The following is a 13,386-nucleotide window of genomic DNA, read 5'->3' as shown; positions in this document are numbered from 1 at the left end:
CCCCCCCCCCCCCCCCCCTCCAGCCTGCCCATGGCCATTCCTAGCGTGGAAATTGATTCTGTGGCCACCGAGAGTGAGTGAACTGGGGGAAATGTGAAGGGAGCCCTGCAGAGCTGCCGCCTCCAGGGTCCTGAGGAAGGGGGAGCGCTTTCAGCTCTGCCAAGCAATTGCTTTTCTTCCTTTCCCAAAGGTGGGGTGTGAACCTAATCTCGCCTCCCTCTGTGCCTGGAAAATATATACATATAGGTGGAATGGGACAGAGCTCTGTGCATTCGAGGATGACAACATCCAACCCTTTGAAACAGGTCACACTTTGAATGTAGCATCTCCAACCTCTTGCTCAATTGCTGCCAGTGTTGGCCAGTCTACCCAAAGCACGACAGCTTTCTATGTATTCCTACAGGAGGTGTGTATTTCTCTGTATCTTTATGAATCTTTTAGAAGACTGATGGGCATCCCATCCCCAGTCCCCACCTTGTTCTTAGAGTAAGGAAATCGTAGGGAGCTTCCTAATCTGACTATTGATCAGGATCTGGGAACAGTTTGTTCAACCTGTGAAGGTTATTTAGGACAAACTCCCAGTCTGCCAGTTCAAGTTCTGTGCAAGGCTGTTCTCCCGAAATGGCCCGGTTGTGCTGTCTTCATCGTGTATTTGGGTTTTGAGCCTTAGCATCTGGGGAAAAGGCAGCGTGCTCATCATTAACTCTTCAGTAGGGATACCTGGCTGGTTTCATTCCTCGGGTAATTTCTCATTTCCCTGATCTGTGTCTTTCTTACCCTGGGTGTTAATCCTTGAAAACTTTTTTTTCTTTTTAAAATTTAGGAGTTATTTGTAAGTAAAAATGAGAGAAATCCCGTATGCCATTCCTTACTCTGCTTTGGAAAAAATTGGCTAGAAGATCAACTGGGAGACGGGGAGAAGGGAAGGAGGGAATCTGCCACGAACCAGAATGGCAGTGGAACCAGTAACTTGCCGCTTCTCTCTCTGTTGGCTGAAGCAGTCATTTCTGAGAATGCGTTTTCTCAGGAGATGTTCAGAGGCTCCTCTCCACAAATCTAGCCTGAGTTTTGTGAAGGGATAAAGGATGGGCAAGTGTAGGTGTGAACATTTGCAGTGGATTGAAATATATGTGTCTGTTCTGAAAATCCCAGATTTTTAAATCTTTTCTCTTGATACAGCTGATAGGAAAAATGGAGTATGGGTGTACTTCTCAACCTCCTGTATGGGGAGGGTGGGTGTGTGTGTGGGAGCATGCACGCGGGGGAGGAGGGGGATAGAATGGGGAGGTATCTCATGTTCTTTTTCAATTGGTTTCCTTGTGATCCGTTCGGCGGTGTTTTTGGTGTTTTTTTTTAAAGCCCAAGGTAATTATTTCTATCCCTCCATACTCCTTTCCTACCTTCTGTAGAAGAGAATGGCAGACTGTTTAATAAGTAATGATTATTGACAGGGCTCTCAGCCCCAAGGAAAAAGGGGAGGGGTCTGTTAATGGTGTCAGTGTTCACATAGACATATAAGCAGTATTTGTTTTATGCGCATCTGAAGTCCTGGTCTTTTTCTTTTTTAAACCTTTAATAAGAAGTCAAATTAAGGGATAAAATGCAAGTATGCAAATCCAGCAGAAACTGACCTGGTTTGCATATATCAACAAGGGAAATTTGAATGAAAGGGAGATTATGTAGTTTCCATGAAAGATGAGTTTAAATACATAGGTTGTATGGTAAGTTAAAGAAAAAAGTATAGTTTAATTATTTTTTGGTCCAAGGTTGCAGGATGATTAACAAACTGAAATAAAGATTTCATTTGAGGGATTTTCACCACTGCTTCTGTGGGCTGAAGAATGGCCTATCTGGTATTCACATTTTTCACTTCTTTCGATTATGTTACTAAAGTTCCCAGGAGAGAAATTCCTCTTTGGCCTAGCTCCTACTCCAGGGTTCAGTAGGCTTTTTCCCTTTCTTTTGTCTTTCTTTTCTTTTTTTAAATGAAAGCCATGGACTGGATTGTAGCACCTATGAACAGGAAAGGTGATGCTCTGCTTTTTTAAAAAACTAACCAATGCTTAATGGCCAGGGTCTTTGCTCTTGACTTGACCACCTTGAGGCTTATAGAATGGATGTCTTTGTGTTCATCTGAGGTCGGTCAGAAGGATTCTCTGCATAAAGGCAGCACAGCTCTTTGGAGTAGAAGAGGCTGGCTCACTCCAGAATAAACTTGCTGGTGGATAATAGGATTTTTGCAAGCAGAAGCAATTTTGCTATGTGCAAGGCCCAGTTTAGAAATTGTTTCTCATGTTCTGAAGGATCAGAGATAAGGAAATGTTGAACCTGAAAGGCAGAGGGAGAAGAAGTGTTTGGAAATGGACTCTTCTCATCTTCCCACCTTTAGTTAGACATGAACTGAACCAAAACTTTCCGGTGCTACTGGGATCTCTTGGGTTCCCAGTTAGTTGCCCAGGATTTGCCTTTCCTTCAGACATTTTAGAAAGAAGTATCATAAACATGTTGCCACTAGTGGATTATTTTACCAAAGGCATCTTTGAAGCATTTTGCATCTGAAAGTTTAGATTAGTTTACAAATTTTTTCAAGCCAAGGAGAGATTCACTACAGACAGTAGAGAAACAGTGATTTTGACTGGTGTGATTTTTACATCACATTGGGTTGTGTTTTCAGACTTGAAACATCTATGTAGAATGTTGTCAATGCAAATGTGAATTGTTATTTTACTCAGCAAAATGCACGGATAGGTAAACGATCAGAGCCATTGGCGAAATTCAGCTACAAAAGACAAAGAGCCAGTTTTAATGGGTGATACTTTTGGAAGGTACATAGTAATTCCAATGAGTAAGATGATCACAAATCTTGAATGGTGTACTTAGTGAAAAAGTGGATGTAAAATATATCATTGATGTTTAAACATGATATTGAGATCATTTTAATATAACCAAGTCTGTTTAAATAAAACTTTACCTCAACATGTTTTGTAATGTTGAAGAGAGCCATAGATAACATGGACTGTTTTCCTCTCTCTTCCTTTTAAACATCTCTAGTCTTTCAATAAGCGTATTCTTGGTTGCTTTTATAAGCAGCCTGAGATATAATTTGTTTTAATAAACGTACTCTAATACATTGTCTTCTGTCTACATGAATCGGGCCCTCGAAGGAATTTCAACATAGAAGGTACTGACCCCAATCATGCGTGGTAGCCAGAGTGAAAGGATTCAGAGCTCAAGATCAATATTTCTTATGAAATCCAATTGAGAGCTTTTTTTATGAGCACATGCTGCAACCTGAGTCTGTTTTGATTTCCTTTGGCCTTAATACAGGATTATGAGACTTCTCTGCTTTAATCAATCTTACTGTACATTGTACTCTTTAGACACTTATGTTGTACTTTATGGTCCAAATGGAAGAAAAGGGGGCGTGGTGGGGACAGAATTGACAAGGCTGTTTTTAGTTTGGTCTCAGCACCTTATGACTGTGGTTTAAGCCTTCCTTTTCAGTGCCTCATGGCTGAGATAAGGGATTGGCAGTGCTGTTGCTAATTGAGTGTCCTTTCTGCAGGTCTGATGTCTGAATCCAGCCACCTTTGTATTTCCCTGCTCGCCTTTTTAAACGCTCAGCGTTGACCCATAAACTTGTCAGAAAGAAAGAGAAACAAGCACACGAACAAACATAGCTGGTTTGTGGCAACCTCTCTCTGATACTGAAGAAAACAACGTTTCTCAATCCAGTCTGTACCATAAGCAAGAGTGCTGGTGCAGGGTCTGAACGCAGGGCCATCCTGGGCGGTCTCGTGTGTAGAGGAGCAAGGTCTCTCTTCCCTCGGGAATGCTCTCCCTCTCCCACCCCTTCCTCCTCTCCACACCACAGTGAGGAGAGGGCTGATTTTCCCGTTGCTTATTTTGTAGGTCTTTCCTTATCCCCTCTCAGATCCAGTGCCAAACAGATCTCAATTTTCTATCTGGGATGTGGAAAATGGAACATGAAAGTTGGCCCTGAAATATACAAGAGCCAGGGAAGAGCCATACATCTCAGTCTGCAAAATGCATTTGAATTGCTTATGAATAGGACTGAAATTCATGCTTCTCCCTTTGAATCTGTTTTTATCTTCAGACTTTTGTGTTCCGTGAGGCACAGCGCGGGTACTGCGTTGGCACATTCCACTGAGACCTTGTGAGGTCCCAGGGATTTTGCTTGTCTACGGGCAGGAAGGTTTCCTAGAGGATGTACCGTCTATGGTGAAGGCAGGAGGGAGGAGTGGACTCACTTAAACCTTTGTGATATCCGGATGGACACATACGTACACAGGTGTTTCCCCTTCGCACAGTCACTACGGAAAGTCTTAGGACTCAGGTTGAGCTTGGCTGTCCATGCTCACGTTTATCTCACTGCGTGCACGCCTGCCTCCTGAGCTTTGCAGGGAGTTGAATCAGGTCTCGTCTGAAAGATCCCCACAGACTTCTCAATGGTTTTAAAAACCAGTCCTTTTGGTAAGACATGTTAGAGTGTGTAAGTTGATGTGGAAAGTTAGGAAAAAATGTTTTTTTTACCTATTTAGGCATTTGAATTTTTAACGGTCCTAGTGCTTTATTTTTAAACTTTTTGGCCTTTTTAATTGATTCCAAAATGTTGGTGGGAGACTAATGGCCATTTATTATCCCACATAGATCAGTATACCAATCATACCAATATGACAGCACTTAAAGCCCACAAAAATAATTGTATAATTGAACATAAGCTATTATATCCTTTCATATAATTTAATGTTTTCATTATACATGGCATGTGTTTTGATTTTTTAAATTCATCTTCATGAACATTTAACATCAATTTAGGGTATTGAAATGCTGGTAGTTAATTGGTTACTTTAAAAAATCTATAAAAGTAATGGTTTAAAAAGGAAAAAATTAAAATAAAGCTTAAAATGTGTACAATGTTCATTCTCCCCACCTTGATGTAGGGACACGGCTTTTCCTTTTCTTCTTAACTTTATTTTATTGTTGACATTATTACCGATGTCCCCAGCCCCTCCCCTTTGCCCACTCCATCCAGCCCCGCCACCCCTTCCCTCAGGCCATCACCACACTGCTGTCTGTGTCTACGGGTTATGTGGCCAAGGCTTTTTCTTGAGTGTGTATCTGTTTGATCCTAACATCTTTTCAGTTTTTCTTTTTTCATAAACCATACCTCTAATTACCTGTTTCTTCTTTAAAGATACTTGTGAAGGAATCTGAACCCAGATTCTCCATAGATACTACAATATGCGCCTGCCCTGGAACCTTTTACAGTTTTCTTGCCCACTTAACTCAAAATAATTTCTCCTATTTTTTTTAAACAACTTACCATTTGGAATTTCTTCAAAGCATTCAACTACATTTTAATAGGGACTGCAGTTCTCTTTCATTCCCACAATCCTGTATCACCGGCTGACACAAAATTGAACTACATGACATAATTACAAGAAGAACAACTGGCGTAAGTGGGTTTGTTACCCAGCTGAGTGTTGGTGAGCTCACAACCCAGCAGGTGGTTGCAGCACTGTGCAGGCTGCCTTGAGCTTAGCCTGGTGGCCGTGACCTCTTCATCATGTTCGTCACGCTGAGGAGTGGTGAACAGCGACTGACTAAGGGGAGGTCACTTGAGAAAGTTCCTTCTTTAGTAGGTTACCTATGAAAAATGTGAGTGAGTCATGACCATATTTTTTAGAGACTTTCGTGGGAGGCTGACAAAGATTTGTGTATATATGTTAGGAACAAACACAAAACCGTCAGCCTTGAATCCTGTGATGCAACCTCAGAGAACCAAATTAATCTCTTTGAACTTTAACTTGCTCCCCCGGGACAATGAGGGTGATGGTAATAACCTGCCTCTTATGCCACTTGTAAAAGAGCTTGTACACTGCAAAACCCTCTCCTGTTTTAATGTCAAGAGAAATGGGAAGTGGACAGGCTAAAAATGTTTACCCGAGAACCATCAGGACATTGAAGTCAGTTGAAATGTTGGAGCTAGTTTGCTACCAAGGTTGAAGGATCTTTCATCACGATGAGAGATGATGATTCTTGTGCCCTCGGACCTCCCCTGGGTTCCTCTCTGGTACCTGCGCACACAGTCGAATATGGTGTGGAAACCTACCTCATCTTGGGAGTTTCGTCACAAACTCTACCCACCATTTCTCATTCTTTGCTTGGTAGATTTTATAAAAAGTCTATTTTGGACATATGCTTATCAAAGAGATGAACTGAAATTTTGGGGAAATGAGTGAGATTGCTGCATTAACTGGAAATCTGAAATCTACACGAATCTGAAAATTCTTGATAAAAGAAAGAATGCCTCATGGCCCCCTTTTGTTCCTTTCCCACACGGTCGTATTGCCATTGAGCTTTGGAGTTTGGAGAGAACTTGAGTAAAAACAGGCAGTTCTGCAGTGCGTTCTCTGTTCCCCTCTTAATTTAGGAGTGACTGTGGTTTAGGTTTTAGAGGATCAGTTGCATGCATTCATCAAAGAGCCTTTTAGATGTATGGCTTTGCACTTTGAGGAACTTCAATATTAACATTTTGCACAGATCTTGCTTCATGTCTTGTTGGTTGGAGACTTCATCCTGAATTATATCTCAAAGTATCACTTTTCTGTTATGTCTTTATTTTTCAAGACAGGTTGGTGATTGTACATAAATCATAGATTGCTATGCGCAGGCATAAAACAAGGCCAGTCAGAAACAAGCCTTCAAGGAAATTCAGGATTAAATTGAATAATAGAAGTTTAGCAGCTTCCAATGATAGGATTTTGTCTTTGAGGCCTTTCCTGGATGCAGTAAAGGCTGTAAGAGCATATTTTAAAAATAAAGATCTTCTGAATCCATGCAACTACTTTAGCATTAATACATTACAGCCAAGGTTATGAGAATAGAATTTATGCCAAACATTTGGTAGGTGTTCCTGAACATATCAGCGACCTCCTCAGATACGCTTCCTATGACCACGTGTGACCCTCGGCACCATCTTCCTGAGGATTGCCAGGGAGTTAGAAGTTCAGGAAGAGAAAAACCAAACCCTCCTCACCATGGTCTGGTTCTGTGGATTTCTGTGCCCTGCGTTTTTGTTTTAGAAACGTGGAAGGATTCTTCACAGCGTTGCAGCCTTGGAAGGGGCCTGAGCATTTAGGTGATAAACTAGAGCTGTCATTTGTGGAGCTTTCCTGTGTGCCAGGAGGACTAGTCTTTATACCCTTTGTTGTATTTATTTATTGAAATAAGGGCCCAGAGACAATCACCTAGGCCTGCAGCATAGGTCTGATGATCTCAGTCACGCAGGGAATTGAGCTGGGCTTAGAGTGGCTTTATATTTGCTTAGGACATGCTCAAGTGGCAAGGTCGGAAGGATCAGGAAGATCAGAACATCATTTTACAGGTAATTTCTCCCACCCCAAATCCTAACCCATTGATAAGTATGGCCATATCAGTGTACATTGCCTCTTTCAAGCCCGTAGCTCATTGACTATGGCATATGCCACCATAAACTCCATAAATAGTGCATCTGCTCTGTACCTCTTTTTTTCTATGGTAAATGGGAGCCTGTTTAAACAGAGAAATGGCCCTGGTTTTCAATCTACAGAGAAATTTAGGGGATGTTTGAACAAAAGATAAAGAATATTCCTCTACACTTCCATTCCTTGATCTTCTTAACTGTTTCCTCCTATGGCTGGTTGCACATGATTCAATAGAAGAATGACAGAAAACAGTTACAGACTTCCTCTGTTTCCTAAAATCTAGCCAAAATTGTCTTCGTCGCCCATTCCAAATTTGTTTGGTCATAGAAGTTATTGCATCACATGCTGAGATTGGCCAATGAAATGTGTCAGAACATGTGGACCCTAAATACCAGTCTTACTAAATAAGTGTTGGGTGTTGTACCACAGGCAGTGTCTGCTGCGGAGCACCTGACTTCCTCCTGGCTCCTTGTACAAGGTGCCCGTCTTTACTAGCCAGCGGTCCTAAGAAGAGGAATATTGGTGAGACCCTGGTAGTCTACCAAGGAAACCACCACAGATTGACCCGATCATTGCTTATTTGTTTGACATTTCTGTGTAGTAAATGTCATGAAGAAAAATATTCTCTTGGTTAAAGTGAAAGATAATTGGGTTTTCTACTTTTGCAAATTCATACAAAGAAAACAGAAATAAGTCAGGTGCCAAGATTGTGTTAGATACCTTTGACTAGCCACACTGAAGGATTGGAATGCTGGAATGTCAGGAAGCCTGTATTGTCAGAATACCACAAAACTGAGCATGAATCCTGTGCACTAAGAGTGACAGCTGTGCTCATAAAGAAGAGGGGAAATGAGATTGCACACCCACATTTATTGTTAAACAGAAACTTCTCAGCATGATGGCAAAATTGGGAGACTCTAGGAACAAAAAGGTGAAAATGGGGTGCAGGAAGGCTTATAAACACTATCTTGACTGAATTTCGTTCAACTGACTTTTGAGTATGAGAATATTTCTGTGTTAAAAATCTGGTAAATGCTCACTTCATGCTAAGTAGCCACCGTTGGTAGGGTTTTTGCCTTCACCAAATAAGAGGTATGTTTACCTAGTATTACATGTTTTATTAGTTTCCAAACCTGTTTATTCCAGATGTTGTATTTAAATAGTATGCAAACCGCCCTGACCGGTTTGGCTTAGTGGATAGAGCATCGGCCTGCAGACCAAAGGGTCCCAGGTTCGATTCCAGTCAAGGGCATGTACCTTGGTTGTGGGCATGTCTCCAGTGGGGGGTGTGCAGGAGGCAGCTGATCGATGTTTCTCTCTCATCGATGTTTCTAACTCTCTATCCCTCTCCCTTCTTCTCTGTAAAAAATAAATAAAATATATTTTAAAAAAATAGTATGCAAACCAATGAATTAGTTGTGGTTTCTATTAGAACTACTAAGTTGATTACTTTTGATATCCTATATAATAAAAGGGTAATATGCAAATTGACCCTAACAGCAGAAAGACTGGGAATGACTGGTCACTATGACACACACTAACCATCAGGGGGCAGATGCTCAATGCAGGAGCTGTCCTCTGGTGGTCACTGCACTACCACAGGGGGAGCTCTGCTCAGCCACAAGCCAGGCTGACGGCTGCCAGTACAGCAGTGGTGGTGGGAGCCTCTTCAGCCTCCTCAGCAGTGCTAAGGATATCTGACTGCAGCTTAGGCTTGCTCCCCACTGGCAAGTGGACATCCCCCGAGGGCTCCCAGGCTGCCAGAGCGATGTCTGACTGCCAGCTTAGGCCCAATTCCCTGGGGAGCGGGCCTAAGCCAGCAGGTGGTCATCCCCTGAGGGGTCCCAGACTGCAAGAGGGCACAGGCCGGGCTGAGGGACACCCCCGAGTGCACAAATTTTTGTGCACTGGGCCTCTAATACTTCATAAAGATAAGTCACTTAAAAAGTTGTTGAAGAAGTTGTGGGCAAGTTTAAGGGAGAATATATTTATATGTTCATAGAAAATATTTGCACTTAGATTGTTCCACATGTGGCTTCATATTCTCATTCCACAATAAATACACTGAAACTGAAAAATTGCAGTACACATTTTGGGTGTGATTTTTCACTAGAAGGAGAAAAGAAAGTTACTCAGAGAAAAGCCTTGAATTCTTTAGACAAATATTTAGCAAGTGCATGTGCATTTGCATGTTTGAGGTTAAGATGAACTAATAAAATAAATTTTACTCATATGATAGGTTAAATTGAGTTTTTAGTAATTTAAATATATTAGAAAATGTTTCTTATGTAATTATCTAAAGCTCTGGGTGGAAAATTATATTAGATGCCAGTTATACTGAGCTATGTAAATTAATAGATATATTTAATATATAGTGACTATGTTCAAAGGAAGTTTACCAAATTGTTAATGATGGCGATTTCTGTATTGTGGAACAGGAATACTATTTAGTTTATTGTATTTTGCTCTATTTTCTAAGTGTTATTTAATAGTCATGCATTATTCTAAATAGAGATTTTTAAACTTTTAAAAGAGTAAAGAATATGCTTCATGAATCAGAATCAGTTCAATTATTGGTCTTGGTTCTGTGAAGACCTTTTTTTTGGTCTAAGAGTTGGTGTCTTTTTTTAAAAAGAAATTTTAATATTTTTTTTATTGATTTCAGAAAGAGGAAGGGAGAGGTAGAGGTAGAGATAGAAACATCAATGATGAGACTCATTGATCGGCTGCTTACTGCATGCCCCCTCCTGGGGATTGAGCCTGCAACCCTGGCATGTACCTTGACTGCAAATTGAACCATGATCTCCTGGTCCTCCTGGTTCATAGGTCAATGCTCAACCACTGAGCTACACCGGCTGGGCTAAGAGTTTGTGTCTTAATCGGTGGTGTCTGCATTAAAGTGTTGACTGAGATGGGTTCCTGCTATGAAATGCAGATCTGTAGAAATACAAACTGATTCCATTTGCTCATGGGAAATATTGCCTTATTGAAGGCAGAGTGTCTTACCCTAGGCCTTGCTTGGACTATTAGCCTTGACCTTACAGGAATGAAGAAGATGGAAGTTTAATGAGTTACTTAATGGCTCTTCAAGTCTGCAGATGTGGGGCAGTCTTTAATAGTATTGCTACAGATGCATATAGCTGATAGAAATCAATCACTTGTATGTATGGTAACCAATTACCTGGTCTATTTTAAGGAGCAAATGGAAGGAAAATACAAAGGCTAGTTTGTAGTGATGGGTCTTAGAAGGGAGGGCTTAGGTCAAATAAAAACAGATGGAAGGACCAGTTCCAGATGCTGTAAGGCTGTCACAGAACCACACGGTATTTATTCAGGTAATGCAGTTAGGTGGGTGGACTACAGATAGGTACATTCCGTAGGCCAATGGGAAGCGGTGATTTGTAGGACACATAGCCCTTTAATTTGGTGATGAGTTGTGCTCAGATTCTTTTAGGATCGCTCACATTGGCGAGCAAAGAGTCAGAACAAAACATGATTCTGTTTATACAATGTTTAATGGTAGAAGTCAAGATAGTGGTTACCTTTGGGGAGGAGGCAGGAAGTGAATGGAAGGAGACCCAAGATATGAGGCTGTAGGGTGTTGATAATATTCTGCTGCTTGATCTGGGTGTTAATTACATGGGGGAGTCTGTGTGTCAAAACTCATTGAACTGTATGCGGATGATTGGTGTACTATTTGTCTACATCAATACAAACTTAAAAATACAAGAGAAATATTTCAAAACATTCCTTTGGCCTTTACTTCATGCTACCAGGTGGTGGCCTGAGTTTATGGATTTTTTTTGTTTACAGACATTGATCATACCTCCTTTGTTCATGCCTGAAAGTCTGAGCAACCAAGGGCCTTCCGGGTTCTCAGGACCCCAGCTTAGGGAGACTCCAGGCGATACCCTCTCTCCTTCTCAGTGTAAGCCTCCCCGGGTGGGTGCTTTGTGTTTGTATTACATGACCCTTTCTTTTGCCGGATCTGGAGTGTGTCTGATACAGTGTCAGTTACCACACTTCTCACAGGTGTCACACATGGGGGACCACACTTGTGTCTGAGGCTGCTATCACTGTTCTCGGTGCATTTAAGTGCATGACACACAAGAAAGATAATTAATCATCTGCATTTATGGTTTTGTCAAGAAGACTGGAACATATGTTCCAGGGAATAATTCAGTCCTGAAGTGTGTGATTTCAACTGAAAAGTATGTTAGGCCATTTCAGAAAGCAGTGTTCAGGGGGGACATAGATGGATAGTGTAAAGCAGTGGTCGCCAACCTTTCGGACAACATGGACCACCAGTGGTCCACGGCCCATTGGTTGGCGACCGCTGGTTTAAAGGGAGAATTTAGGCAGAGAAATGGAGAATTGAGGCCGGGGGAGTAAATGGGCATTAACAAAGGTGGAAGTGGGCATGTGCCCACCTGTGTGGGAGCCCGTGACGAGTCTGTCTGGTGGGCAGAGAGGGTCTCCCTTGGAAGTAGTGTGGCTGCCTCACCTTTTCCTCAGGTCAGCACCTGGTTGAGGAGGGAGGCCTTGGGAGGACGTACCTCAGCTGGTATGGGAAACCATGGTCAGGGTTGGCGCAGGAATTGGCACAGCATTTGTAGAATTTTCAGAAGGTGCAAGGTCTCTAGGATAATTTCAAAGGAGGAACAAGTAGCAAATTCTAAAGATTCTCCCAGGCTATTTTGTCCCAAATCACTTAAAGGTGTGGCCTTTCCCATACACTGAGTGTTTTTAAGTCTTGACTTTATTCCAGTGTCTCTTCAAAGTTCTGTAAGAAACGGTAGAATTACTAAGTTTTAAAATGGTTAGTTTTTCCGTAGTCACATTAACACAGCTCGAGATAGAACCCAAAATAGTAGCTTTCGAATATCTAAACATTTGCAAGTAGAGGTGTGAGGAGGATAATGAGAAGAAACTGGATTTTACTGCTTCACCTAAATTAACCTGTGTCTGCCGTCACATATTTCAGAGGCAGAAACTATTTTGTCCTTTGATTGGCCACATCACCTTCTGGTTTCACCTGAGGGCCTCCTTCCAGGAGCCACTCAGCACCTTTTGGGGATCCCCTGCTGACACTGCAGAGCCTTCAGAAGGGAGTGCCCTGTGGATGCCCTGAATGTGCTCACCACGTGGTGAAGGATGGGCGAGGGAAGGGAGGCGCCTCTGCTCAGCCAGCCCGAATGCCTCTGGAATAAGATGAGGCTCTCTCGGGGCCTGCCAGGGGGCTCCTGCCATACACGGAAGAACCACACCCACTCATTTACATATGTCAGCAGCTGAAATTAGTTGTCACCCACTTTGTTTGCCAGGAAGAAGAACCTTCAGATTAGAATCAGCTCCATCACTCCAGCCGGCTTACTTGGTTGCTCGTTGCTACCAGACAGAGGGGCTGCAACACTGTGCAAGCGCAGATGTTAAATTGGTATTAATAGCCAGCAGCTTCTCTTCTGTTTTTCACCGATCAGATCATTGTCACTGGTGTCAATATTTTTAATAAGCCAGTCGACTTATGCAAATGTGAATTGCTTGGCATCGTTTCACTTTATCTATATTTTTTATTTAGGTAAGGGTACATTTTTTTAGTTGTTTGTTTGGGTCTTTGTGTATGTGATCAGAAGAGATTTTTCGAAAGGAAGGACGCAGAGCTGTAGATGGGGGTCTTAACGAAGCCAGTGTTAAATCTGTGTTTCCCCTTCATCATTTGGTTTTGTAGGCTTCTCTGTGACCTTCTGGTACCACAGTGATGCTCATCTTTCATTGCGAGCAGCTCTGAGTAATTTATGATAAATAATGAAATGCTGCTTCCGACAATGCACTGCAAATGGCTGAGTGTTGTAAAAGTCTAAAGAGCTCTATTACTTCTAAATGACCAGATAACACA

At 42.0% G+C, this 13,386-nt stretch overlaps 1 protein-coding gene across 1 annotated transcript in view; it reads left to right on the top strand.

Moving 5' to 3' along the window:
* The window catches only part of NRG3 (neuregulin 3), a 1,013,555-nt gene that overhangs the window by 5,179 nt on the left and 994,990 nt on the right, over nucleotides 1-13,386 (top strand). The gene's annotated exons all lie outside the window — the stretch shown is intronic.

This window comes from Myotis lucifugus, unplaced genomic scaffold (genome assembly GCF_000147115.1).
Source record: "Myotis lucifugus unplaced genomic scaffold, Myoluc2.0 scaffold_233, whole genome shotgun sequence".
In the NCBI taxonomy this organism is placed as follows: domain Eukaryota; kingdom Metazoa; phylum Chordata; class Mammalia; order Chiroptera; family Vespertilionidae; genus Myotis; species Myotis lucifugus.
This window is presented reverse-complemented; position numbering and strand designations above follow the sequence as displayed.